This window comes from Vicugna pacos, chromosome 5, assembly GCF_048564905.1.
Source record: "Vicugna pacos chromosome 5, VicPac4, whole genome shotgun sequence".
NCBI lineage: Eukaryota > Metazoa > Chordata > Mammalia > Artiodactyla > Camelidae > Vicugna > Vicugna pacos.
This window is the reverse complement of record NC_132991.1, coordinates 13037182-13064308: the sequence shown is the minus strand read 5'-3', so window position 1 is coordinate 13064308 and position 27127 is coordinate 13037182.

The window sequence follows — 27127 nt, the reverse complement described above, 5'->3', positions numbered from 1 at the left end:
AGAGAGAATTTATTGAAGGCATTTGTCAGCAATTGCAAAGCAGAAATTATTATGCTTACGTGAGGAGTTACCTCCAGTGTTGATTTCTGTGTATTCCATGTATTCATGGAAGCATCTTTGTATTGAACTGGACATTTCTATGGCACTTTGGGGGATCCTGTTTGCTGAATTATTTCAACTGGAGAACTAGGGGTGAGGAGAGCTCCAAAAATCTCTCATGAGGGAGTCATGGCTATCTATTTTGGTGTTCTATAAATTTAGGGTTTGGATCATATTTTCAGCTGGCAGTTTTGCAAAGAGAATTATTCTACAAAACATAAATGTCACCATTAAAAATGAAAGCATAAGACTGAATGACGTTAGCAGAGATAATGTTGTGTCTTTCCATTGGTATGGAACTCCACTTTGGTTAAGTAATAATTTATGAGGTGTTCATGTTTATTTTTTGGTTGATGAAGGGTGGAGGGGTAATGAAATCTGTCAGGAATGTCAGTCAATTGATCTTATATTTGCATCATGTATAATATATATCTGGTGTACTTAGAAGTAGGTACTCTTTAGGGTAGGAACAAATTGCAGTTATGAAAGAAAGTCAGGGATCAGCCAAATGTCCAGGCTGAGGAGTTTGTGGTGATGGCCAAGAGGTGAAACCAGACGTAAAGAGTGAAAAAATGTCAGGAAACCAACTCCAATAAAAGAAGATGCAATGAGGGATAATTCACAGTCGTTAATGGCTGTTGAGTTGGTTCTTATTGGATGTGGGAATAGGAAGGCATCTTGAGAACTTGATTGGCATAGGCTGGACAATAACTTCACTTACTTTTCAATCCTAATCCCTCCTTACATCTTTCTGGCTTTAGGAAATACCTCACGAGTGAGTGAGAATAAAATACTACATTATTTAAATTGGAAGATAAATTGAAAAAGTAAGGCAAGTGCTCCCCAGATGAGAGTTACATAATGTCCATGACTTTCTAAATTGCCACCTTCAAAGGTCCTTCAACATCTCATTTAGTTGAAATATTATGTGACATGATTCTAGAGAGGAAGTTTGTAGATAGTGAGTCATACAGTAGTTGACTATCTAAAATAAAAGTGAATTTAGATATTTGTGTTACTTTTCCCCATAAGCTTGCATTTTATTGCTACTTGGGTGTTTATAGTACTATTGTTGGGCTCTTTCAGTCATTGAAATGATGCCTATTGAAAGAATAAAAACTGTGGGTTTCGCATTTTGTCATATTAGTGGAGTTACATTGCTTAGAAGGATAAAATCATCTGTCTTCTATTGGTGTAGCACAGTGGTTGCATACATATTCTGGATGACGTCAGACCTGCTTCCTCTGCCACTTACCAAAGTCCCTGGCCTTGGTAGGATTATATGTACCAGCAGAGGTGAAATCAATCCACTTAGCTCACATTCAACTGTGGTATTCTCTCGCAAAGATTATTATAGGTCTGTGTCCTACTCCTGAAGAACCCAGGAAAAGATACTGTGAGAGCCCTGTTGATAACAGGATGCATAGTATAAGGAAGTCCTGTCTTATATCTATGTTCAGCTCTTCCAAGTGAACTTGTTATAGGCTGTAGAGCCTTAAATATGAGCAAGCTGGCATCTTGAGGCTGGCTGGCAGAGATACACGTATGGCTCTGCAGTATGGAGAAAAGAGCAGCAAAAAGGTTGTCTTCATCATTAGGGGTGTTCACTTCTGTTCTGATTCTACATCTCTTTGGGCACATAGTGGGACTGACTTCCCTTTTACCTAAACTAGGTGTTACCACGAACTGGCTTTGGCCAATGGAATGTAAGAAGAGGTGATATGCGCCATTACTGGACAGAAGTCTTTAAGTGGGAACATGATTTGCCACGTTTTCCTACTTTTGCCATCTTGATTGTGGAAGCTCATATCAAGATGGGATCTCCATCAGCCTGAATTCTCTTACATGGGAAGAGCCTCCCTGCAATCTACTATTGGTACATAACATCATGAGAAATAAACCTTCATTATTTTAAGCCCCTGAGATTTTGAAGTTATTTGTTATTGCAGCATAACCTTGTCTATCTTGACTGATACATCTGGTTTCTAGGAAACATCAATTCTTAAAGACAGTGAAGGCCAGAATGAGGCCACTGACATCAGCCTGGGTAAATTCAGGGAATAATCCAAAAGATAAGCAGATGTCAGAAGCAGATTCCATTTAGGGAGAAAGAAGCAGCAGACAGAAATTAGGTGAGGGCCTTAAGTTCCAAATCAATGAAGCCGACAATTTGAAATTACACTTCAGATCTAACAAGCATTGCAAATAACTCAGTGGACAGGTCAAGAAGTCTAGGACATGCACAGTGGAAGGTCTCCTTAATGGTTATGTAGGAACTTGGATTTTCTGTAGTGGAATCCAACTATCAAGGAAACAGACTAATATCGTTTTGGATATCATTCTCATTGACTAAGGCTTGCTTATACTTGCAATTGGTAGATCATCATTGTGACCAGCTGGTTTGGAACAGAACAGACAAGACCTGAAACAAAGAGAGCAGTTGGTAGCAGAGTCTATTTGACAACATGGTAATATTTTTTCTAAAGGGATATTTTTGTTAAGCCGGTTCTAGCTTTCTATTTCCCAGATCAAGCAGTAGTGGTTCAAGGAACATCATGGGTTATATTTTCTAAAATTAGCAGCCATCTTTCTTATTATTTTGTGAGGAGGTTGGAGGGACTCACTTCTGATTTCCCACAAACTGTGGAACCCTACATGCTTTTGTATGATTATCACTAGTGTTGATTAAATCTGAAATTAATCCTTTGGATTATATTTCCTAAAATTTCTGGTTCACTGTGATTCACTGTATAGTGTTTTCTGAGTAGATTTAAACATTTAAAAAAATCCTATCATGTGAAAAACTCTGATGAAACTTTAAAGCTGTTTTCACACTGAACATATTTAACCAAATATATCCCAATTAGAATAATTGTATATGAAATTATTATCCTTATTAAATAATACTTAAAATTTCCTAGCCTTTGGCTAGTTAAAAAATTATATTCTCTGTAATTCCAATTGAACATGTTAAGATAGCAGATTTCACAGAATTATGAAAAATTTATATGTTTGAAATAGAATTATTTAAAAATTACTATGGTTTTCATTTTGTTTTAATTCATGAAAATGATACTGTAACTGAAAGTTACAAGAGAAAGAGAAAGTTACAAAGAGAAGACAATACCCCAAGTGAGAGTTAGGTCATATATTTTGTTCTGAACAATTGATTTTTCTTTGGACTTCATGTTTGATATAATGAGAGGCTGTGAGACATGGAAAGGGTGTATATGATGTATACTAGTCATCTTTTTCTCTTAATGTGTGTTTTTTCCTTCTATTTGCAAAATTCAACACTGGGAGTGGATTTTAGGTGGATTCTGGCCACTTAACTATAGATGGCAATGCCAATGTATTTCTTACATCCTAACCACCATCTAAGTAGAAATGGAAGACAGTTTCAAAGACTTGCGGAAAAGGAGTGAAGTCTCATGGGACTACAGTGGTTGCTGTTTAACCACCATGCTGTCTTTGCGGTAGACATGTAAATGTGGGCTCTCTCACTGTGCCTGATTAAGAATCCTTGGAGTATTGATGGTTCCTTCCACAGTGCACAGTTTTCTGATGTGGATGAAGAACTCTGAACTCTTGCATGTTGCTCCTCTGGATCCCCCCATCCCCATTCTCCCTGGACTACCTAGATAATTTGGTTTGAGGGTTCTTCAGATATCTAGTTACCAAGTCTTATCTAAGAAAGAGTAGCTGAGTCAACACTACTTGTGTAGGATATTTATTTTTTCAGAGATTATCCAAATGCTGACTACATGTTAAAATGTTCATGGGTTTGTTCCTGGGTCATATATTTTGTATTTTTTTTTACTTCATGAATATCTTCCCTTCTTTTTATTATTTTCTCCCCTATGCTTTATTTGAGCTTTTTTTTACCCCACCATTCTTTCATGATGCTTGAGATCAACATTTAGCTTATTAGTTGTTAATTTTGTGCCTTTTTACATTTCTAATACACACAATTCCTTTTAAATACTGACTTGGCTGCATCTCACAAGCTTGATATATTTTAAAATTATTTTCAAATTCAAAATGTTTAAAAAATGTAATATAAATTCTTCTTTAATCTATGGATTATTTAAAGCATCACTGTCCAATAAGAATATAGTCTAAGTCACAAAGGAAGTCATACTTGTGATTCAAAATTTTAAACTATGAATCACAAGATTTCTTAGTTCTTTGGTTATGCTCAGTGTGACACCTTGATTCGTTTACCCCAGATTCTTGGACATGGCTTTGGCGTATTTCTCATTGGCTCCATCATTTGCCCATGATTTTATTGATTCCTCTAATACTCCTGCCATTAACCTTTTTGGCCTCAGAATATCTGATCTTGATACTGTCTAATCCTTACTTTCACTATGCTGACAGAACTATCACCCTCTGAAATTCAGGCATTCTCAAGCATTAGGAGAGTCCTGTATAGAATGTTTAGATCTCTTTTCTATTCTATTCTAAAATAAGAAACATATTTTTAAAATCATGTATAAATTTAATTATGTCACAAAACTTATTAGTTTATTCCTTCTCATGGTAGAGTTTATCTGTAATGTCCTTGGCCCTCTCGTAGAGCTTCGTGAAAGCTTCACACTGTTCGATTTTATAAACTTGGCATTTCACCAGCAGGATTTATTTCTGATGAGTAAAAAATGTTGGTTTTCAAAAATACATGAGACATACACACTCAGCCTAGGCTACATCTAATATTTTATAATACATATTGGAAAATAATGTCTTCCATTAAGTAAAGCCTACCGGATCTCTCATTTCCAAATAGGGTAAGTTCATCTTAGCACTGATGTGACAATCAGGACTGGTGACTCTACAGAAATTTTATTCATAACTATTTATGATTTATTTTGCCTACAGTGTTCTTTGGAGCAGAGACGTAACTATTTGGGAAGTTGGACTGGCATGAGCCAACTACTAGTTTGTCCCAAGAAATAAAAACAAATGTGGCATCAAGGAAATACATGTTTAAACATAAAATAGAAAGGAAAAAATAAACCATTTTCTTGCTTTGTCACAACATCCAATAACTATTGTATTTGAAGACTTTTTTATATATCATAGGCTTTCTCCTACTTACAGACGTATAGAAGATTCACTGTCTTAGCTGACTGTTACTGCAGAATTTCTTAAATATTGAGAGAGAACGTCAATCCTTTACTCTAAAAATATAAAAACCTGCAAGCTTAAATCAGGCAACAGGTTCTTTCCCAGCATTTACTGGAGTTTTGATTGCAAGCATACTCAGTAAGGAATAAAATTTAGTATCAGAATGAGAATGAATTATGGTTAAAAAAAATCAAGAGAGAGGGAGAGGGATACAGAGAAAGATTTTTTTTTTGCACTGAAAAACGTAGAGACTGGTTAGAATCAGGGGAGTTGAGAATGTCCCTTTAAACTGTGGTACTGCAATTGATCTCTGTATGTTTTCTGGTATTCATCCCTTTGGAAGGAGAATGAGAGCCAAGATCATTGGCTGTACCGTGAGGCTGTCACATCTCAGTACTGAAAAGGTACAGTGCAAGTGAATTGAAATAGTCTTTAGCTTTCTATTTCATATCGCCAAGAGCTTTGAGAATGATGAACGAAGTGAATGCTTTATTTAGGGCTAAGTGAGATACAGATCCTTCTAATCTGACAGCGTTTCAGCCTCCGGAGTGAGAAAGCAGCAGAAGCAGCAGCAGCAGAAGCAACAGCAGTAGCAACAGCAGCAGCAGCAGCCCCAGCAGAAGTCCAGTAAAGGAGACCTGATTGCTAGTTCATCCTGGAACTCCACCTGGGACCGTGCACTATCCAGGGTCCTGAAACATGAACCAAACTGCCAGCGTGTCCCATCACATCAAGTGTCAGCCCTCAAAAACGATCAAGGTAGGACCCAGGTTTTTTCTCTTCTGCCGGCTTCCGTGCGCGTGTCTTCATTCATTTAGCTAGCACATGTGCGTTGGTAAGGCACTGCACTGGACAGGGAAGATACCTAGTTGGTTCGAGTTTGAATTGAAGGTTGGATCAGAGTAAAGTGTTTGGTTCTGTTTGCATATGTATGTAGACTGGAGAGAGTAGTTTCCACTAAACAATTGTTTTACTTGATGACTTTGGCTTTTTTGGCTGAGAATCTGTAAGTGGTATATTTCAGAAACAAAGTTTAGTGAGCTTCTAGAAGAGTTTCTAACCAGTGTCAATTTTCTTGATGGATGAAACTGGTAAAGAATTTGCAAACTGCTGGAAACACATAATGTTAATTTGAATACAGATTTCATTATAGTATTTCATTATCATATGGATTTGGGACTTTTTATTCTTTCCAAAGAAAAGTACATCCTTCATTTTGAGCGTTGAACTGGTGGGTATACACAAGTGGCTATAGTGAGTGAGTATGAAAGACTTTAGGGGGAGGCTAAAAACATATGTTCTTATGTGTGCCACCATTAACTCAAAAACAGTGGGGGGATTGGATACACTCTTTAATTCAGGTGCTTGTTTTAAATTCAGGCTTTTCTGACATGGTTAAATGAAAAGGACCAAGCTCAGAATTTTACTATTTTGTTTCAGTATTAAGTAATGTTTATGTCATTTTCCTTGTTCTTATTTGGGATGTTCTTTCTTACAAGGAGACTTATAAATATTCAGATTTCTATGGAAGGATTTACTTATCTTGCCATTTATCTGTATTAGACTATTATCTATGTTAATACTTTGCATCTCGGGGAAAAGTAATGGGCTGCTCTGAAACTCTTTTATGGAAAAAAAAAACCATGATAACCTGATAGATCAACTTTAGTTACTGCAATCTCTAATTTACATGCAATTGCATATCTTTTACTGATATTCCAAAATTTGAGGAGACTGATTTTTATGATTACATTACTTTTGGGTTATATTTCAGACCGTTGAAAATACTGCACAGGCTGCAATTACAAAAGGAATATAATTTTCGGCAATGCTCTTTCTTGTGAACTCACCTTCCCTTTGTCAGAGTCCTCCAGTGATAAATAGATCATAAACTGAATGTTTTCCTCTGCAATTATTTTGAAAAATAGTGAGGTCTCCAGGATAGATCAAATGATGCATAATGAGACCCCCATCATAATAAATATATAGAGTTAACTGAAATCATGAAGAACCCAAATTATGCAGATAATTTACATCATCTCTAATTGCAAAAGTATAATATTTTTCAGCATTGGGTTTTTTTGCACTGTGTCCAAGTTTAGAAATAAAATGCTGGGCTTTAGGATTTAAGTTTTTCTCTGCATGTCAGATTCCCACATATGTCAATTATGTAAGCATACCATCACCAAAAAAAATGCCAAAACAGTACATATATGACATTCTACCTTGTGATGTATAAACTCTGGTGGGAAATAGTGTTGTAGTCTAAAGTGGGACAGAATTACAATCTGTCTATCTACCTTTGAGTATGTTTAGAAAACCATCAAATGGCTAGTGGCTTTCTGTTCAAGTGTTTGAGGTCATAGGAATCAAGTGTTCTGTTTGCCCTTTTATTTATTGAGTAAGGACAAATGAATGCTACTCTCTGGGACTAAAAATCACTTCCCTATTGGTGTTCTGGTATTGACTGCCCTCAGACAAACTGTAGAGGCAGACAAAAGATCTTTCTAGGGTAATGTTTTGCATCATCTCGCTGATCTTGCAGATGCTGGTTTTTCATTCTAACTGCAGCCATTGAATTGAAATGAAAGGCATCATAAAATTTGGACAACCCACCACTTAGCAGTGTATTATATTAATGGCTCCATGAAGGAATCTTGAACCAAAGCTCTGGGTGATTTGGTTAATTGTACAAGTTAAGTTCTTTTGTGCTACCTGACCCCCACACCCTTGATACTGCTTTAAGGAGCGAAAGATGCTGTGATGTTCATAAAGTATATATAGTTACAAGCATTCAACTATTAAGGGAGTAATTACTTGAGTATTTTCCAATTTGCAACAGTAAAAAGGAATGAGTGAGAAAGCTCTCTTACTTCAAATTATGTGCTCAATTATGAAACATTTATGGCTTTTGGAATTTATACTAAAAGTGGCTATCTATATTTAGGTAATGCATTAGCCTATGAACAAAATGCAGTAACAACCTAAGGAGAAACCATAAGAGGAGAGGTTTTGGAAAGCTATGGTATATTGGAACTCAAAAGACTCTTTGAACTTTTGGAATCTATCTTATTTTGTTTTAAGCATTTTTTTGGAGTAAATTTTTCTCTCAGTTTTAAAGTTACTGTCTGAAAATTTTACATAAAACTCTCTTATGGAATCTGGTCGGCCTGCAGATAATGATAAGTGACCGACCCACTTTTGGGGCTCTAGGAATATCCAGATAGTTAATAACTTGTAAATTGCTCTGTTTTGACATTCTGAAGCCTCTGGGGACTTTCCCCCCATAGTTCCCTGTAATAAATCTCTAGGGAATTGTTCCCCACTGTCAGTATAGTAAATGCTGGCTGTTTCTTCTCTTGATAGTTTACTGCTACAACGAATGCAATGTGAATGAACAAAAATGAATTGCATCGGCTAAAATTAGCTTTAAAGGCCACCATGTGTAGGAGGAGAAAGAAAAGGTGTGTGTGCATGTGTACGTGTTTCCCCACTTGAAGTTTAAAAAGTAGTGATGTCTGCAATGGATCAAATTTAGCAACTGTTGCCAGTGGCGTCTACTTGTGGTCATCGTTAGCAGAATTGGAGAAGGAGGGATTAGGAGGAGTCATAATGAGATAAAATGGTCGACATTATTCAGGTGGCTTGACATTTGTTTTTGTCATTCTGGCCATTCTCCAACACAGCCAGTCCTTGACACTTTTTTCCTGATGTGCTTGAGCAAGTATGTTCCTGTAGTCAAAACTGATAGGAGAGAACAGAGCAGAGGAAGTCAAACAAATGTTCCAGGTATGTTCTTAGATCACTTTGGATGGAATGTTGAATGCAAGGCACTCGTGAAACCCTCTCTCATTTTGGAGCTTGTAAAGCGATAAACCTTTTCCTGAAATGACTACAAATCTTACTGTCAAGGTAGCGGCACTCTGAAAAAAGGATCTTTCATTCTGAGACCTGTAATGGAAAGTTTTAAGGACAATCTGGGAATGCTAAATACAGATCTAATCTTGGCTTATTATAAACTCAATTTCTGAAGAAATGTCCCCACCTTGGGCAGCAAACTTGTTTTTTTCCTTCCTTATTTTGGCTTCTCTTGGCTACACTGAAAGCAAATTAAACCTTCCAGTCAAATCTCTGGACTTGGTATGCTTTTTTTCCCCCCCAGTGGAATTGCAAATTTAGAACTTTGTCTAAAAATATGAGAGTTTTAAAAATTTCTTTCATAATTTAACATAAATCTACCATCCATATATGCCTAAAGGTAGTACAGGAAATCCTGCACCCTTTTTTTGAAGTTAGAAGTTGTGCAAAATTATCTGTTGTTGGTGACTCCTGGATCAGGAATCAGATATATTGTATTTTATTATAATATGTAAATATAGTACACGGTATTACTTTATTTTTCCCATCTCGTGATTCTTTCATGTCAGTCTCTCTCCTTCCTTTTTCTCTTTTCAAGACCTACCTGGGTTTATTCCATCACTACCTTCACACCCAGGTTCCTAGTCCTCTGTAGAAAAGGATCCCAAGGTTTAAAGTCTTAGTTTCTTTTTACTCCTGCTGGAGTAGCTGCAAGTTTTTATAAAATATGTTTGAAGGACTCTTTAGGATTTTCATTGTCTTTGGAGTAAAACCTCTATAAACAGCCAAACACTTTTCATGGTAAGTTTGATTGCCTTTTATATTGTAACATTAAAGGGTATGTGAATACAAACTTTTTCCCCTCACTGCCTCTGAACCACAGCACCATCTAAAACTGTGGTGTAAGAAACAGAACATAAAGTGCAAGAGAATGAAAATCTTATAACAAATATGTTTTGTTAAACCTATAGGCTTGAGGGTGTGTGGTGGTTAGAAACAGGTTTCTGTCTTTAGCAAATTGGTATTTTGGAGTGTGACATTGTGATGAGCTGGCATGGTAGGACTGGCTTGGAATTGTACCAAGTGGCATCTCAGTGGTTGTTAATTCCACTCCCCTAACATAAAGGATGGGCACCACACCTGTGTTTCACATGATACTTGAGCTGTGTTGCAATTTAGTCCTAAAGAGTATTTCATAATTAAGTATCCCAATTACATCCACAAAAATTTAAAGATACAAAAAGCATATAAGAAAATAATTCTGCTTCTTTATGTTATCACAATATGCAAAATGTAACATCCCCTCTAATTTTACTATTATGTGAAATTCTGAGTTCAAAGATTATAACAGACTTCTGTACTATATCTTGTCTTAGAGATTTATTTTGGCCCTAACCCTAAGGTCTTTAGTCATAAGGGAAAAAAAGAAAGAAATTTTATTAAATTATGATCCCAGCACAGACTCAGACACACTAAAGAAAAAGTTATCAGCTGAATTCAGTGAACCCTACCATTCCACTTGGCAAGAAACAAACTCTTTTCAGCATTGGGAGAAGGGGCCGTTCTCTTAAATGGTGATGTTTGAGGAAGCCAGAAAATAAGAGTTACAAAAAATCAGAATGAAGGATATTGTGTGTATGAGAACTTTCTTCCCCTCTCTTAGAAATGGTCCACCTTTTAAAAAATTATTCTGAGACAGATTCCTCATACATTAAGACAAGAACCACAAACTGATAAAATAAATAAGACTGTAAGTTAGAAATTCTGTTGATGACCAATTTATAGTCATTTATAATTTGAATTTATCACCAAGTATTTAATCTTTAAAGAATTATAGATTCATTTCAAATGATGATAAACTAAACTATTTTATAAGGGAAATATTGAAGGTTTATATTTTATTTTTAGTAAAGAGTGACAATGTTATAATAATTGGCCAGTTTTTTTATTTTATTAGCTTTTTTCTTAATACAATAGAAAGTTTCTTTTTCTATTTGACATTTATAGAGTCTGAATGGCAAATTTTACTTTGAAGAATTATTGTGATATAATTTTTGAGGTAAATTTCAAAGATTTTAAATAGTATTTATTATTGCTTCATTTTGTTTCTTGGAAAAATAAGTTGTTAATAATTTTTTAGAAATTTGTGCTTTAGTCAGGTAGTAAAGACATTCTATATGATAAATTTGTGGTGAGAGACTGCTAACTGTCACTGAAAAGATGCAGTTGTACAAATGTAGCATAGAAAAATAAGCTGAGGTAGTGCTTCATAAAGTGTCATCTCTGGGCCAAGAGCCTCGGCATCCCCTGTGAACCTGGGAGAAATGCAGGTTCCTGGGCCCTGCCCAGACCTAATCATTTAGAAACTCTGGTAGTAGGGCCCAGCAGTCTGTGTTTTAACAAGCCCTCTGGGTGATCAGGTGCACATTAAAATTCCAGAAACATTGAGTTGAAGGGCTACAAAATAAGACACACTTGTCCTGTGATCTACCTGTAAGATTTGATTATTTGGGTATCATAAATGGAGTCTGAAGAACTTCAGAATGATACTCAGGGTCATTTAATAACATAAATTCTATGATAGCTCAGATCTAATCAGCTCTGTCTCTTCTACTGCTTACAGGGCTTACTAGACACCAAGCCCCACACAGAGTAGACATGGAATATATGTTTGTTGATTATTAGATGATTGCTAAGATCTGTCAGCTCTAAGCTGAGCTAGATCAATTTTTAAAATCTTGTTTGGGGGAAGGTATAGCTCAGTGGTTAGTGTACATGCTTAGCATGTCCTGGGTTCAATCCCCAGTACCTCCATTAAAAAAAAAAAACACTAACTAAATAAATAAACCTAATTACCTGCCCCCTTCCCACCAGAAAACTGCAAAAACCAGACCACATCCCATAAAACCTTATTTAATAGGTAACCAGGTTGGAGGCTTTACTCTGCCTTTTAAATTCATAGCAAATGTCTCAAAAATGTGTATTTACATTTTGTTTAGCTTTCAATAGTTTTGTTCTCTGATTTTGGTGTGAGGCCATCTGAGAATCAATACCTTTTGGGAACTAGGGGATCCAGAGTCACACTAAGCACAAGGTGTGCCGGACAAGTGTCCCCCTTCTTTCCAGCTTCATCTGAAACTTGGAAGAACAATGGTAGGCAAGAATATTGCTATAGACTTTATCCTTCTCTTCATGAATGTTCTTTAGCCCTTGTATATAGGCCACATTTGTAGGATATTATTGGCAGCAGTATACCACCACTGAAACAAAATTAATCACCCTTTAAACCTGACCTCCCATGGACAGACCCAGCATGGTATTACAAGAGCAGAAATAGATTTAAGCTGGGTGATAAGCTTCGAAATTAAGGAAATTTACGTACTGTACAGGCTTATCTCTTGCAAATTCTTCAGAATTTTGTTTGTTTGTTTTTTCCAGTTACTACTGGGAAGAAATATCAAATGCACATAGCCTACCCTGCTGCCTATGAATGGAATGTAAGGCAGACTGGTTGGGTTTTCTTGAGAGGGTTGTCCTTAATTTGAATTCTCACTTTCCTTGGACCACAGTGAATCATGTGGCCTTGGGAAGGCAATTAACCCTGTTAAGGCTTTTCTTCCTACTAACAGAAGGGCAATAAACTTAAATTATCTCCCAAAACAAAAATGCTATGTAAGTGCTTTGTATTATAATTTGGTCTAGTAGCAATTTTTAAGGGATATGACATTTTCATAGAGAGGTGTAGAGTGAGAATCAATTTTTATGACATAAAAGCTGAGAATTTTATTTGCAATTATTATTAACTATAATGATGATAAAAACTCATTTTGAAGTCACCAGGGAGCTGAAAAGTATCTCCTAATATTGTAGTAACATCTGCAAGATTTCATCATGAACCTGTACCAGAAAAGTAGGGGGAAAAGGAGATTGAGTTTAAATGCCTTCTAAAGGACTGATTAATTCAACGAAAAATGCAGTCAGTTACTCATCCTGGTGCTGTGCTACAAAAAGTGGACGGTACCTGGGGTGGCTGCATGAACTGTATTTGTGGTTGAATTGAGGAGATGTTTTACCATGATACGGTTATAGCCTTACATAGGCTATGGGACTCACTGTTTCCTTCGCCTCATCTACCCTTTCACACAATGGTCCTTTTAACAAATCCAAATTTTTACTTGAAATCTCATACACAATTTTCTCAGCAAAAGTTCTCAGACTCCCCTAGGTAAGCAATCATAGTCTCAATTAATCACCTATGTTCTCACATAATTTTCTCTACACCTGCTTAACAACAATTCATCTTCTGTGTTATAATTATTTATTTCCTTATATGTCTCTTCACTAGCTTTTAAAAGACTCTTACAGGGTCTCTGTCTTTTATTTTTGGTAATTCCAGTGCCTGGTCCAGTATCTGGTGCCTAGCAGATGCTTAGTGAAGATTCTTTGAATGAAAGAACAGTCCAAGAAGGCTGTGAACTCATTCAAATTCTCAAGAGATACAGCCTGACTTTTGGGTTCAGAAACATGCTTCTTCCTTGATCTAAGCAGAACTAAATGGTTTACTTTAAAATATGTAAACAGCATTTGCAGAGATAACAAAGGGGCCTCAAGGTTTGTGAGAACAGATATGCTAATCTTCTTGGGGCTGAGTGGTTTCTGTAAGTAAAAAATTGGTTATACATTATGAATGTCTTTCTACATTAGGGTTAAGGAAAGTCTGTGTCCAAACAGAGACAATCTGTGTTCTGGTTTTGGGGCTCATGTTAGCCCAGCAGACATTAGTTGCTGATTTTAATGGATGGGGTAATGTAGGGGGACTGTTGACTCCCGGCACTTTAGTGAGGCTCTTTCTCATCAGGAACCTTAATTTCCAAGATGAATCACTGCTCCTGAATTGAAAAACATTGCTTCTCACAACTCTGGTTTCCAGGATTTTGCCCAAAGAAAAATGGGCTCCACTTTATTTTAATGGAAAGTAAATAGCATGAAAATACTTATTACACTTAATAGATGGGCTCTTTAATTTTTTTTTTGAGACAGTGGAAGAATCAGGGCAGAGAGACTATGCAAGACAGCCACTATGGTAAACTTTTCCCTTTATGTATGTCCTCTGAAGGAAATAGAATCAAGTGAAAGGACAGACTCAAGAAATGTTGACTTTGGTTGATCGGTGAGCACAGTATGGTGTGATGGATAGAGACTTGGACTTACTCTTGCATTGTTTCAGTTGTCCAACATTTAGTGAAAGAAGATTAAAGTGTGAGTAGGGTGACACTGCTTATTTTTAAGGATCACAGCCCTGGATACAAGTTAATACAATTACGATATGAAGTGCTAAGTGCTAGATGAAGCCAATGCAAGGCTTTTGGGGGCATTCATAAAGCCTACACCAGAATTCTACATAGGAGTTAGCTTGCGAGAGGGAAGAAAATATTTCAGACACAGAGGAAACATGTGCAGAAGATAAAGAAGCAAGGCATTGCAACTGTCATGAAAGTATCACTTAGTGGAAACTGCCTGTATGATAGCGTGCATGTGACTAGGAGGGGTGAGAAATGAGGCTGCAGATATGTATGGGGGGCTGGAAGTGTTATCTTTCAGAATGTGACTGTGCTGTGAGGGCAAAGCTTAAGGGCAAAGAGAATGAAGACCAGATCACAAGGACCCAGTTCTATGACCTTGAAAGGAATTTCCAAGTTTGTGTCTTTAGGTTAAAAAAAAAGAGAGAAAAAGAAAAAATGAAAGTGAAGATGATAGTACATTCCCTGGGCCATCTTTCAGTATAATCCAAGTGTAAGATATTATTAGCCAGGCAGGTGTTACTGAAGATAAATCTTAGTGAGCAAAAGATTTGTTCATTAGCTTGATTTAGTACCACCCACTTTTATGAATGCTAATAATAGCTGGTCTTTAAAGGTTTTGGTTTACTGGTAACTTTTTAATTCAAAAGTCTTTCTTGACTAATGACAAGAAAGTGGCTATACCAAACTTTTACTCTTTAGTATTTAAATGTTACATATAGATAAACATTTTCCTGGTATATTGGTAATTTTCTTTTCAACAATGCCCAATGGCATGTGAATGACCTCTCTTAGTGGCATTAGATTTTAGCAAAGAATGCCTGGGAATTTCAGATGTCGAGGTGTGAAAGTTCTTTTCATCCTAGTTACCTAATTACATAAGCCGTGTATTGTCTTTAATACGGATATCTTGGGTTTCTGGAAGGATTCTTTCCAAGGGTAGCCCTCATTGGCTTATACCATTTTTCAGAGAAGACAGGAAAGATACAAGTACATTTGATGTGCTACAGTTCCACAACCACAAAATTTCAGGTGTTTCTTAGAGATACTCTTCTCCAGAGTCTCATTTTGCAGACAAACTCCTGAGGCTTAAAAAGGGAATTAGGTGAGGTGAGAGTTGCCCTTGCATCCTTTTAAACAGGAACCACACACACACACACACACAAACCATCCTACACGATTATCTCGTGATAAACACTTGGCATGGCTATGGTCCTCTGAGATCTGGGGTAAGTTAAAGTAACATGTAGATTTTATTAATCAAGATGCTTTTAGTTAAAAATAACAGAAAATGACAGAAAATTCAAATTGATTTTGTTAGAAGAATCAGAAAAACAATAGTAATTTGACAAAATGAAAAGCCCTTTGGTAGAGCACCTCAATTCAGTTAATTTGGTGCCCAAATAGCATGTTCTAGGACCCAGGCTCTTGGCAGCATCCCACTTTGTCTTTCTCAGACTTGCTGTTTCGGTTCCACAATTGGCATGCAGACCTGACAACTGACAATGTTCAAAGGACAGAGGGAAGTTTCTTCCTTTGAGTTTCTTTTTAAGAAAAAGTCCTATACAGATTTCCCCTCAACTTTTGTTGCCTAGGATTTCATCTTATGGCAGTTCCTTACCCGTTGTGCTTGAAGATACATGTGGTTAAGTGAAGGAAGGAGAGGAGGTAGTTAACCAGATAAAGATGGGGTTCTGTAGACAACAGTCAGGGAGGTTGGATGGTTTGGAAGGAGAAAATAAAAGATATGTACCACAGAGAATAGCAAAAATGATTTTAGAATTTGATGGACATATACAGTATACCATGAAAGACAGGTGATGCCATGGTCTAGCAACTGTTTCAACAAAAGTGTAACAAACTAAAACATAACATTGTTTCCGGTTGTCTTTTGGCAGAGACACCTCCTATCACTTTGAGCAAAAGGGTGGGAAGAGAGGGTCCTAATATTGTCTCATTCAGGCAGCCCTGTCTCCTTTGATATTAAGTGACTCAGTATCCAATCAATAATGCATTATGTTTTCATTTTTCACATGTCACTGGACTCTTTTCTCTTTGAGGAAGATGAGGGAAAGTGGTGATATTCTTTATCAAATAATTACGGTTGCTCAGGGCCTTATCCCGGTGACTTCTTCTCCATTACCTCTGAGGATTTGGATCCCTTATACCCTCAGAAGCATTTAAACACCCAGTTGCCTCCAAAGTTGAGAGATAACATAGTAACTATGGTTAGATGTGCTGTTGAAACTGGTAACTGGGGATAGCATGTCCCATGTAAAGACATACCAGAACAAAGCCCACTCCCCCTCCCCAAGAAATACTTTGGAGGGTTGTTTATGATGGGGCAATAAGACTATATGAGTTCACACCAAAAATAATTTTTAGGATGGGGGTGCTCAGTGCCTCTGGTTTGTAACTCTGGCTGTGTGATGTTGATAAATACCATGAATTTAATTACCAGATACTGAACACCAACAGACTTAAGCCTCACACTCAGACCTGTCCCTTGGTCTCTATCCTCAGATGTTGCTCTTTACCCAATATTGTCATGTCGATGTATAATAGACAGTGTACACTTATTACATTAAAATCAGAACTTCTGATACTTGCTGCTACACTTCTCTCACCTAACATCATTAGACATTAGATGATCATCTTCTTTTTTAGATTCCACATATGAGTGATATATTGTATTTTTCTTTTTCTTTCTGGTTTACCTCACTTAGAATGACGATCCCTAGGTCCATCCATGTCGCTACAAATGGCATTATTTTACTCTTTTTTATGGCTGAGTGGTATTTCATTGTATAAATATACCACAACTTCTTTATCCAGTCATCTGTCAGTGCCTACCATCTTCTTTACAAATCCAAAACCTAAAATTTATCTTTTTCTCTCTTCTCTTCAAACCACCATCCAGTCCATCAAAAGTCCTGACCATTCTACCTCCTAACTATATCTCCAGTCTAATCTCTCCACCTCCACCAACCATCGTACAAACTCCCTGCACACTCACATTTCATGTGAATTACGGCAGCACCTTCAAAGGGCTCCTGGCTTTTAGCATGCATTACCTCAATGAATTCTCCACTCCCCAGCTGAGTGGTGGTTTTAATATGTTACTCTAATCATTTTGTATGCCTGACTTAGATCTTAACATTGCTTTTAGAAAACAACCCCAGATCCTTAACCTTCCTCTGATGACCCTGCATTATCTGGCCCTGTGTTTCCCTGTGACCTTACTGTGTCCCATTCTCTCCTCCCAACCCCACCCTCATGACTATTCTCCAACCAAACTGGTCTCCTTTCCGAGCCTAAAACATGCCAAGCTCTTTGCCATACCCTGGCTTTTGTGCTTGTTCCTGTTGTCTGAGAACTGTTTTCCTGTCACTTCCCATAGCACCTTTCTGGTTTCCATTCAGACCTTTTCTGATGAACTCTGCCTCGAGGTGGTGGTCACCTCCGTGTTGGCACTGCAGAAGCTCATAACCGAAGGTGGTAATTATCTTGTGTTACACTGATAGTGCTGCTCCCAAAGTCTCCAAGCCACAGAGGAGGGGAGACACTCCTACTTCTCTGAAGGCCTGTAATCTTTGTTATATTCCCTATCAGAACCTTGTAGAAAAGAGTTTTATTTTATAAAGGGACCTTCCTGGATTCTGGTTTCTAATTCTTCCCTGTCACCATGTGAATTGAATCATATTTATTGAATATATAATAAATATATGTTGCACAGATGAGGATACCAAAAGGTGTAAGACATAGAGCTGGTCTTAAAGAAGTGTACTGTCTGGCTTCTTTTCTCCTCTCCTTTTGCCTGTGATGAAGAAGGAGGACATGGGAAACTAAGTCCTTGATGGATGTAGGTGTGAGTGGGCTCTGGGAGATCTGAGAAGGTGCACCTTACTCCAGCTTGTATGAAGGTGTGAGCTTTGAACTGGTGCTTGATGGGCAGTCATAATCTTGGTGAAGAATGTGGGAGAAAGGAATAGTTCATGGGGTGGACTCAGTGAGGGAGAGCGCCACCAGCCCTCCCGCTGCATCATTGTCTCATCGTTACCACTGTTAACTGACCACACCACAATCTGCACAGCTTGAGATGCTTTTATGGGAGATCTCTAATTCCCACAGCAACTAAACAAGGAAAGGGTTATTATTCTTATTTTATAAATAAGGACATTAATGTGTCCAGAGCTTCCCAGATTGAGCTCATACTGAACCCTGATAAGTTTGTTACAAAACTCAAGCTGATGGCTCGGATTTCCTGGCTCCCGTTTTTGTGTTCTCCTTCCTCTCTCGTGTTCCCACAAGCTCTAAGGAGCTACTTGTTGTTACTCAGTGTCCTCTGCTGTTTTAAGCCTCTAACTCAAAGTTCACTGTTTCCCGCACAGGAGTGCCCTGGACGTCTCCTTTTTGCCTGCCTAGTAGATAACGCTCATCAATTTACACTTACTTCACAGGCAGTTCACCTCCTCTCTGAAGCTTTGCCTCGTCCTCACTCCCTCCTTCCCAGCCCCAGGAAGACTGCTTGCTTTCTGCTGTGCTTACTGGACCTATAACATACCATTACCTTTGTATATATTTATCCTCTCATCCTCTCCCGTCACCCTCCTCCTTATCCTGTCCACTCTCCACCACACATCCCATCCACAGCTGGACTGCAGGGGCCTTGAGGGAAGGGCATTATCTCATGTGTTATTATGACTTTGGTGTTTAGTACTGTCTCCTACACAGGGTGGATAAGTGTGTGTTCTAAGTATTGTGAAACATTCTTAGATAGTTTCTTATTTAATGTCAACTACAATGCTGTGAAACACATATACATATTATTGATAGTATAGGACAAGATGAAGAAGGAAATATATGGTGTTAGAATAACAGCAATATGTAATGAAGTATGCATAAACTACATAGTTTTGTAAATTGCAACAGATTTTAGAAATGTAACTGCCAAGGAATGCGATTATGATTATCAGGCAAATATTTGGGGCGTTTAAAGTACTGGGTTAAATTTTTTCCTGATCAGCAAAATAAGCAAAGGAGGCAGCTTGTGTTGTGGAAACCGCTGGAGGACAGTAGGCTAAGGGCACATCTGAAGCTGGGATCCAGCTGGGCAAAGAAAGCAACAAATTGATCACAGTTCACATGCCCTGTTCCTGGTCACTGTGGTTATAGAGTCCAAGTTCTGCTGCTGTTGGTATAAGGGTCATCAGCAATTAGAAAAGCCAGGAAAGCCAAGGATGGATGAAGAAAGCGATTGGTGGAAGTGTCCTATCTAGCTCCATCTTGGGGAAAGATTTGAGGAAGAATTTGAAATGGGTTTGTGGAATAGATCCGGAAGGGTAGTCTTGGGTAAGTGAATAAAAACAGAATGTTCAGATGATATCAAAGACCATGTATTTGTTGTATCTTCTCCTGAGACTCTGTTGGTCAGTAGCAGTAGATTCAAGATTTCCATGTGCCCTTGGTCTCACTCGATCTCATCTGCTTTAACTCAACGTTCTCAACTTTGGCACCATTGATACGTTGGACCATATCATTCTTTGCTGAGGGCTGAACTGTGCATTGTAGGATGTTTACAGCATCCCTGATCTCTACCTGTCAGTAACATCTGCTCCACTTACGACCAAAAGTTCCCCAGATATTGCTAAATGTTCTGTGGGAAGCAAAATTGCCCCTAGTTGAGAACCGCTGGCCTAACTGGTAGCCATTGCTACCAGTGAGAGAGGCATGAGACTGGGAGTTAGGGTGACTCCTTCTGGTCTTGTGGCTTTTTGAATTGAGGGTCACTGTGACAGTCTATCTTTGGGCCTTTCTGACACTGAGGGTGGTTGAGCCACCCAAAGGGGTACTCAGAATATTGAATAATTATCATCTGGGGTTTATAGATGAGGGGCTCTGTCACCGAGCCAGAGAGCTGTTCCCAAACCACATGGAGGAACTGAAACTTGAACCCTTATCATAACACTACACCTCATCTCTTTTTTTCTATCGAAGTGGCTTTTATCCCAGGGTTTGCAGATTCTTCAAGTCTTCAGTATTGAGGAAAAGTTGAACTAGGTAGGACTTTGGGTCCTCCTTTGTTTCCACCCATCCTGACTTTTTCCTTGACCAAAGCAGCATGACTGTCATCATCCTATGTTGATAATGACTGATGTTTCTACTAAAGTAATAACAGGTAAGTCCTCTGCATTGTAAGTTGTACCTACTTGGACTTGGAGAAGATAGAACCAGCGTTAGCCCAGAAGCTCAACAATACTCCTTATGTGTTGCTGTTTTCAGGAGTAAGACAAGCTGAGGCTGCAGGGGTATTAAGTTTGCTCATCTGCAAGGTAGACACTTAATAAGGACTAGGACCCAAAAAGGCCATTTCATTATCCACGATTCCTGGTTTCTTTCCAGAAGGAGTCATCTTCCAGACAACTCTGAGCTGTTCTGCCAGTTGTGTTCTGGCAGAGCCTTGAGAAATTTTACCCTGTTCTTGAGAATCTAAATTCTCATTCTGCTAACATCTTGCTTGGCAATCTTCAAATACTATATTAATCCACGAATTTCTAACTCTTCTCTTTTTCATAAAATAGGAATCATTTGAGGGTAAGAGAAGCACAACCTGACCACTCACATCTTCCCGATCTGCCTGCCATGACATCTGAAATTCTACATTTAGAGATTGAGTTTGTTAAATAAAGAGATCGGCTTCTCTGGTTACCATTTTCTTTAAAGCAGATGAACTTGAAAATTTTGACATATGTGTATTTTGTCAGCCAAAGACAAACCACCTATTCTGGGAGGCAATATTGCATACTTGTTAATTGTGTGCTTTGGAATGTGTGCTTTGAAATCAGACTGCCTCTGTTCATATTCCAGGTTGCCACTTTTAGCAGTTGTTATCTTGGACAAATTTTCTAAATTTCTATGAACCTCATTTCCTTATCCGTGAGATGATAATACTCTCTAATATTAGAGTTATGGGAATTAAATGAGATAATACATGTAAAGCATTTAAAAATACTCAAGGAATAGCCAGCTCCACTGTTATTACTACTTTACTCCTAGGGACCATCTTGCACTCATGTTATAAGTTAAAGAAATAATTGGTAACAATAAATGCGATATTGGAAGTTATCTTGGCAATTTTACAATCTTCTTTGAGTTATTGGAAAACAAGGGTTATAGTGAATACATCAATAAAGATATAACTACACCAAAGAAAAAATATATTAAATGAATTATCATGTACTAAATCAAACTAAGAAGAATAAAATTCTTACCATAATAAGCCAGTAGAGTCCCTATATTAGACATTTAAAAATGTGAGGTACTTTTCTCCCTATCATAAATCTGGTCTCAAGTGGATTTGTAGGCTTCTAATAAAATTTCCGCCGTCTTGGTTGTTTACTTCCAGAGGACCAAGGATTTCTGAAAGAGTGAATTTTGCCTTGTATGTTAGAGAGAACTTTCAAAAAGAAGCACTAGTTACACTAGAAGTTATAGCAAGTATTTGATATTTTACATATTTTAAAAAGTTTCATAATAACTATATAATTAACATATTTACCTCAATAAGTGTCTTCCAACTAACCGTTTTATCATATCCTTAATTTGGGTTTTAGAAAGAGAATAGCGTAGTCAAATTGCTATTACCTTTATTAATTAGTAAATCCTAGAAATGTTAGGAAAAGTATAGTGCAGGAGCCAAATAAATGTTTACAAAATGAATGTTGAAAACTTGGTTCTTAATGGTTGCTATTCCCTATACCATCCATGTTCTTAATGTTACCCTAACTTTCTCTATTAGACAGCTGGACATTGTCACAGAGCATGTAACATGTACCACTGGGTGGTGTAACCATGATGCCAAGACAGATCCTGGTTGCCACTTTTAGCAGTTATTATCTTGGATAATATGTATCTTGGATTAACAGTTTAGTTAATACCCACATCACTGATTTTATTACACAGTGGTACATGTTACACACTGCATGGCAGTATCTGGGTAAGAAGTAGACCGTATATAGATCTGGAAAGATGCAGATCAATGTAAGATCCACTAACAGAGACTGGTGTCAAAAAACGTTCTATGAGACCTGGGGAAATCATAGTTTTTTTTTTCCCTTTTTTCTTCCCTAGGCTTCCCCTATTCCATACTATGTGCAAGGCCAATGGAATCAGGTCAGGACTGCAAAGGGAATGATCTCCTCTGCATCACAAGAGGTCTCAAAATAAGCTCTCTTTCATTCTAACAGGATAAAAGCCATTTAAATTAAACAGCAGAGAGGTAGGGTAGAGCTCAATGGTAGAGTGCATGCTTAGCATGCATGAGGTTCTGGGTTCGATCCCCAGTACCGCCACTAACAACAACAACAACAAAATCAGAAAAATAAATTAATTAAATAGCAATGGATAATCGTTTAGTTTATCATAAGGCATTGCCATTCCTACATTATATTTTTGTGATGAAATCTCTGCATTAATAGTGTTTTCTCATTCTACATGTCACTGAGAGCAAGACCTTATACTATTACTTTCACATTGTTGTGCCTACTTTTTCTTTCTTCTGTTTTTCTTGTGTTGTAGTAAAGGGAGACACAGCCTGCTGTCTCCATGACTTACCCCTGCCATTCATTCCTGGGGGAACAGCTTGGCTGCCATGGCCCGTGTAGTGACAGGTTATTCCTTGGTGGACATAAAGCATGGTGGGATAAAAGCCATTCTCATCTCCTGAAATCTTCTTCCAAACCATCTACGCAGGTGTGTTAAACCAAGGAAAATATCTTCTTTTTCCTCCTGAAGATTATAAACAGCAGTATATGGGGATGATAACTGGGCTGGATATGAGAACAAATGGAGTAACTTTTCTTCTGAAAATCATTCCATTGCAGCAAAATACATTTCAGATGATTCCTTTTTATTTTATTTTATTTTTTAAATTCTAAGAGTATATGTTTATGTTGAAATTTCTGAGTTAAAAATTTTGGAAACCTACAGACAAAAAGTTCCATGCTAGTAAACCTCAGTCCTTTCTTATATATGGGTATACTACTGACGTTTGCAGTCTACAGACACTTTGCATATAATTTAACATTGGTTGATGTATAGAGATTTAATTAAGGCAGTCCCTCCCTGGAAAACAGGTTCATTTGTCTGAAACCCAGTGATTCTGAATATATAATAATTTAGACTGCCTATTATAACTGCATAGTTAAAAAGAAAAGGCCTGCCAGGAAAATTCAAAATTCAAACAGGAAACACATAGTGTACATTTAAACTACTTATATGAGAGACTTTTTTAAGCTCTCCATATTATGGGAAATATAGATCCCTTAGCATTACTCTTATCTATTCACTAAAGACCAATTCGCTTTTAGGTCCTTTTTGCCCTAATGTTAGCTCAGTTTGTGTTACTCTCTCTATATGAAACTAACAAAACTTCTACAATAGACATTAGCCTTTCACTAATTCGGAATGCCTATTCCTTTAATTAATCCAAATTAGAGATTCTGTTTCTCCCCGAGCAAAATGTATCCTTACATCAATTAAATGAGAGTTTTTGATGAAATGTTCCCTAACAGAGAGTAAGTAATTGAGATATAATTGTTTGTGGATGAAAAATAAGTGCCACTTTCATGGCAAATGTGAGTTTAATGCAGATGATTTCCGTGATTATGATGTGTTTTATGTGGCTTTTTATACCACTATTTTGGAAGCATTCATAGTACCAGTTGAGGCAAAAGCATCTTAATGTTTGTTTTAGTGTTTGGCAACAAATACAGTCTATAAAATATGTAGTAGTTAATATTAAAAGCTCATGCCAGATTGTAACATAAAGAGTTTATTCAGTCTCTTTAAATGCATCAATTTAAAGCTTTGTCTGAATGAGTTCTCATTTAGCATTTGAGTTTCTCAGGCTTTTTAGCAGGTGAGCTCTGGTGAAGTTAGAGGGTTGTGTTTTACCCTTTGTTGGCACAGCCTGCAAAGCAAGGACTATTGGTAAGCTCTCCTCACTCCTTTCCAGGAGGAGCTGGTGACTAGCACCTTCAGTGCTTTTGGGTTTGTTGAGTGAGCAGGGCACAGAGTACTCCTTTTGAGCCACCTATGTGGAGGGAGAAGATGGTGAGAAGTGCCAGGTCTACCAATCTCTCCCCGTCCCACTGACTCACTGGGAGAGAACAATTTTATCAAGATTGTGTTTTCTCAAGGTTGCCTTTACTTAAGCTTTGATTACATGCCTCCCTTCACCGACAACTCTGTCTCATACACCCTCTCCCTCCCAATAATGATCAGGTCCCTTTTAAAAATCAAATAGTACAATTCTTTTTTCGTGTTGCATTACATGCTTGAAGAAGGAGAATCTAGCATGGCATAGTAAAGACACAGTGATGTCCTGGTGCAGGAGGGTGTGCAGGGGGAGACAAATTCTGGCTTTTCCACTTTGCTCAGGCATGCACACTTGGGGAAGTTATTTACACATTCTGGGATGCAGTTTCCTCATCTCTAAGTTAGAGGGTTGGAAACTATGTAAGAAAGTACTGGGTGTATATCAAATATGATAGAAAATCGCTTCAATACTGAGATATAAGAAGAATGGAAAGGGGGAAGGAAACAAGGGGAAGGAAAGAGGGAGGGAGATGAGAGCCATGTGGAGGCTAGAGGGCTGGTGAGGAGATAATGAAGCTTGGACCATGTAAGACACAGAGGTCCTCCAAGTGAATAGAAAGGGAGAGACCCTGCAGTATTCATCCAAATTCATCACTGTTGAGAAATAACTGGAACAGACTGTGCTGATGTCAGGAAGATGCAGAAGCAGGATGATCAAAGCAAACACTTGTGGAGCTTTGTTAGAACAGAACGTTATCCTGCACTACAAGGCAATTTTCTTCTTTTTAAAATTCATTTTCATTATGGAGTGGTTTTATATTTGCAGACAAGTTGCAGAGATAGTACAGAGAATTCCCATATACCCCAACCCAGTTCTCCTTCTTGTTAACATTTCACATCTCTGTAATACATTTGTCATAGCTAAAGAACCAACATCAGTCTGTTACTATTAACTAAACCATGTAATTTATTCTATTTCGTTAGTTTTTCCCAAACGTCCTCTTTTCTGCTGCAGGATCTCACTTATGATACCGCATAACATTTTAGTCATATGTCTTCTCTTCTGGTCTGTGACAGTTTTTTCAAGCTTTCCTTGTTTTTGATGACTTTGGCAATTTTGAAGAGTTAGTTATTTTGTAGAATGTCCCTCAAGTTGGATTTGTCTGACGTTTTTCTCGTGGTTACATTGGGGTTATTTATGGGTTTTGTGGGGGGAAGCTCAGAAGTGATTTGCTATTCCGTTCACACTCTACCAAGGGCATGTGCTGTCAACTTGACTTATTATTGACAATGTTAACTTTGATTACGTGGCTAAAGTAGTGCTTTGGATTTCTTTTTAAAATGCTGTCCCCTCTCCCTCCTTTCCCCCACCTTATTCTTGGCAGCAAGTTACTAAGCACAGCCTACACTCAAGAGATAGGTAGTTACACTCCATCTCAAGGGGCAAGTATCTATATACATTATTTGAGATTATTTTATTCAGAGATTTATCTCTCTTTCCCTGTTTAATTATTATTCAATCACTCCTTTGTATCTATATGAACTCATGGATATTGATTTTATATTTGGATTATAATCCAATACAACTTTATCTTGTTGCTCAAATAGTTTTAGTTTTGTCCACTCAAAACACAGGTTAGTTCCTGTGTCCCTTTGACATTTCCTCATCACTTTTGCTTCTTGATCATTTCCTTACTGTCTGACACTATAAGGTGCTTCCGGCTTATCTTACATATTCCATGCCCTAGCCCTAGAATGAGCCATTTCTTCAACGATCCCTCATTCCTTTTATTGGGGAATAGAAGCCAAGATCTGGGTTCTGAGTGTGCTTGTTATGACTGAGGTGTTGTTGCTTCTAGTCCCTCTCAGCAGACAAATCTAGAAAATATATGTGATATACAAACCCCTGCATGTACACATATCTGTAACTATTTCCATATCTATTTGTATGTATCTATATTAATTATTCAAATGTGAGTTTATTCTGCTGTTTCCAACTCTAATACTGTACCATGTAGATCACTCTAGAACCTTTTCTTCTCTATAGCTTTCACTCCAACAGTGAGAAACCTGAGTTCCACCACTGGTTATTTATTTACTTATTTTTTTTCCAGGTTTACATGTACAGTGGTTTCAGAATTGTTAACATACATCCCTTTGGAGAAACAACTATATCAGTGAGAGTCTAGTACTTATATACACTTGCTTTTTTCTCTAATCTTATACTTCCCAATCATTTCCATAGTTACTTATTTCAGTGCCTTTTTAACCCACCCTGTTCAGTGAGGTTATGTCGTACTTTTAAAATAAAGTCAGATTTTTTTTTGTCACAGTATACATTCCATCCTGAGATCCCCTAACCTACTAGTAATTCTTAAAATTTTGCATACATTAACTCTTTGCTCTGTAAAGTTCCATCAGTTTTGACATAGCCATAGTGTTATGTATCCATCACTACAGTACCGTGCAAAATATTTTACCACCCTTAAAAACCCCCTATGCTTCACCTAGTCTATGGCCTTGCTCTCCAGCTACTTGCAATCTCCAATCATTGTCCAATCATTGTCTCCTTTTTTTTCTTTTTTTTGCCTTTTCCAGAATGGCAGAGGTATGGAATCATGGAGTATGTAGAATTCTTAAATAGG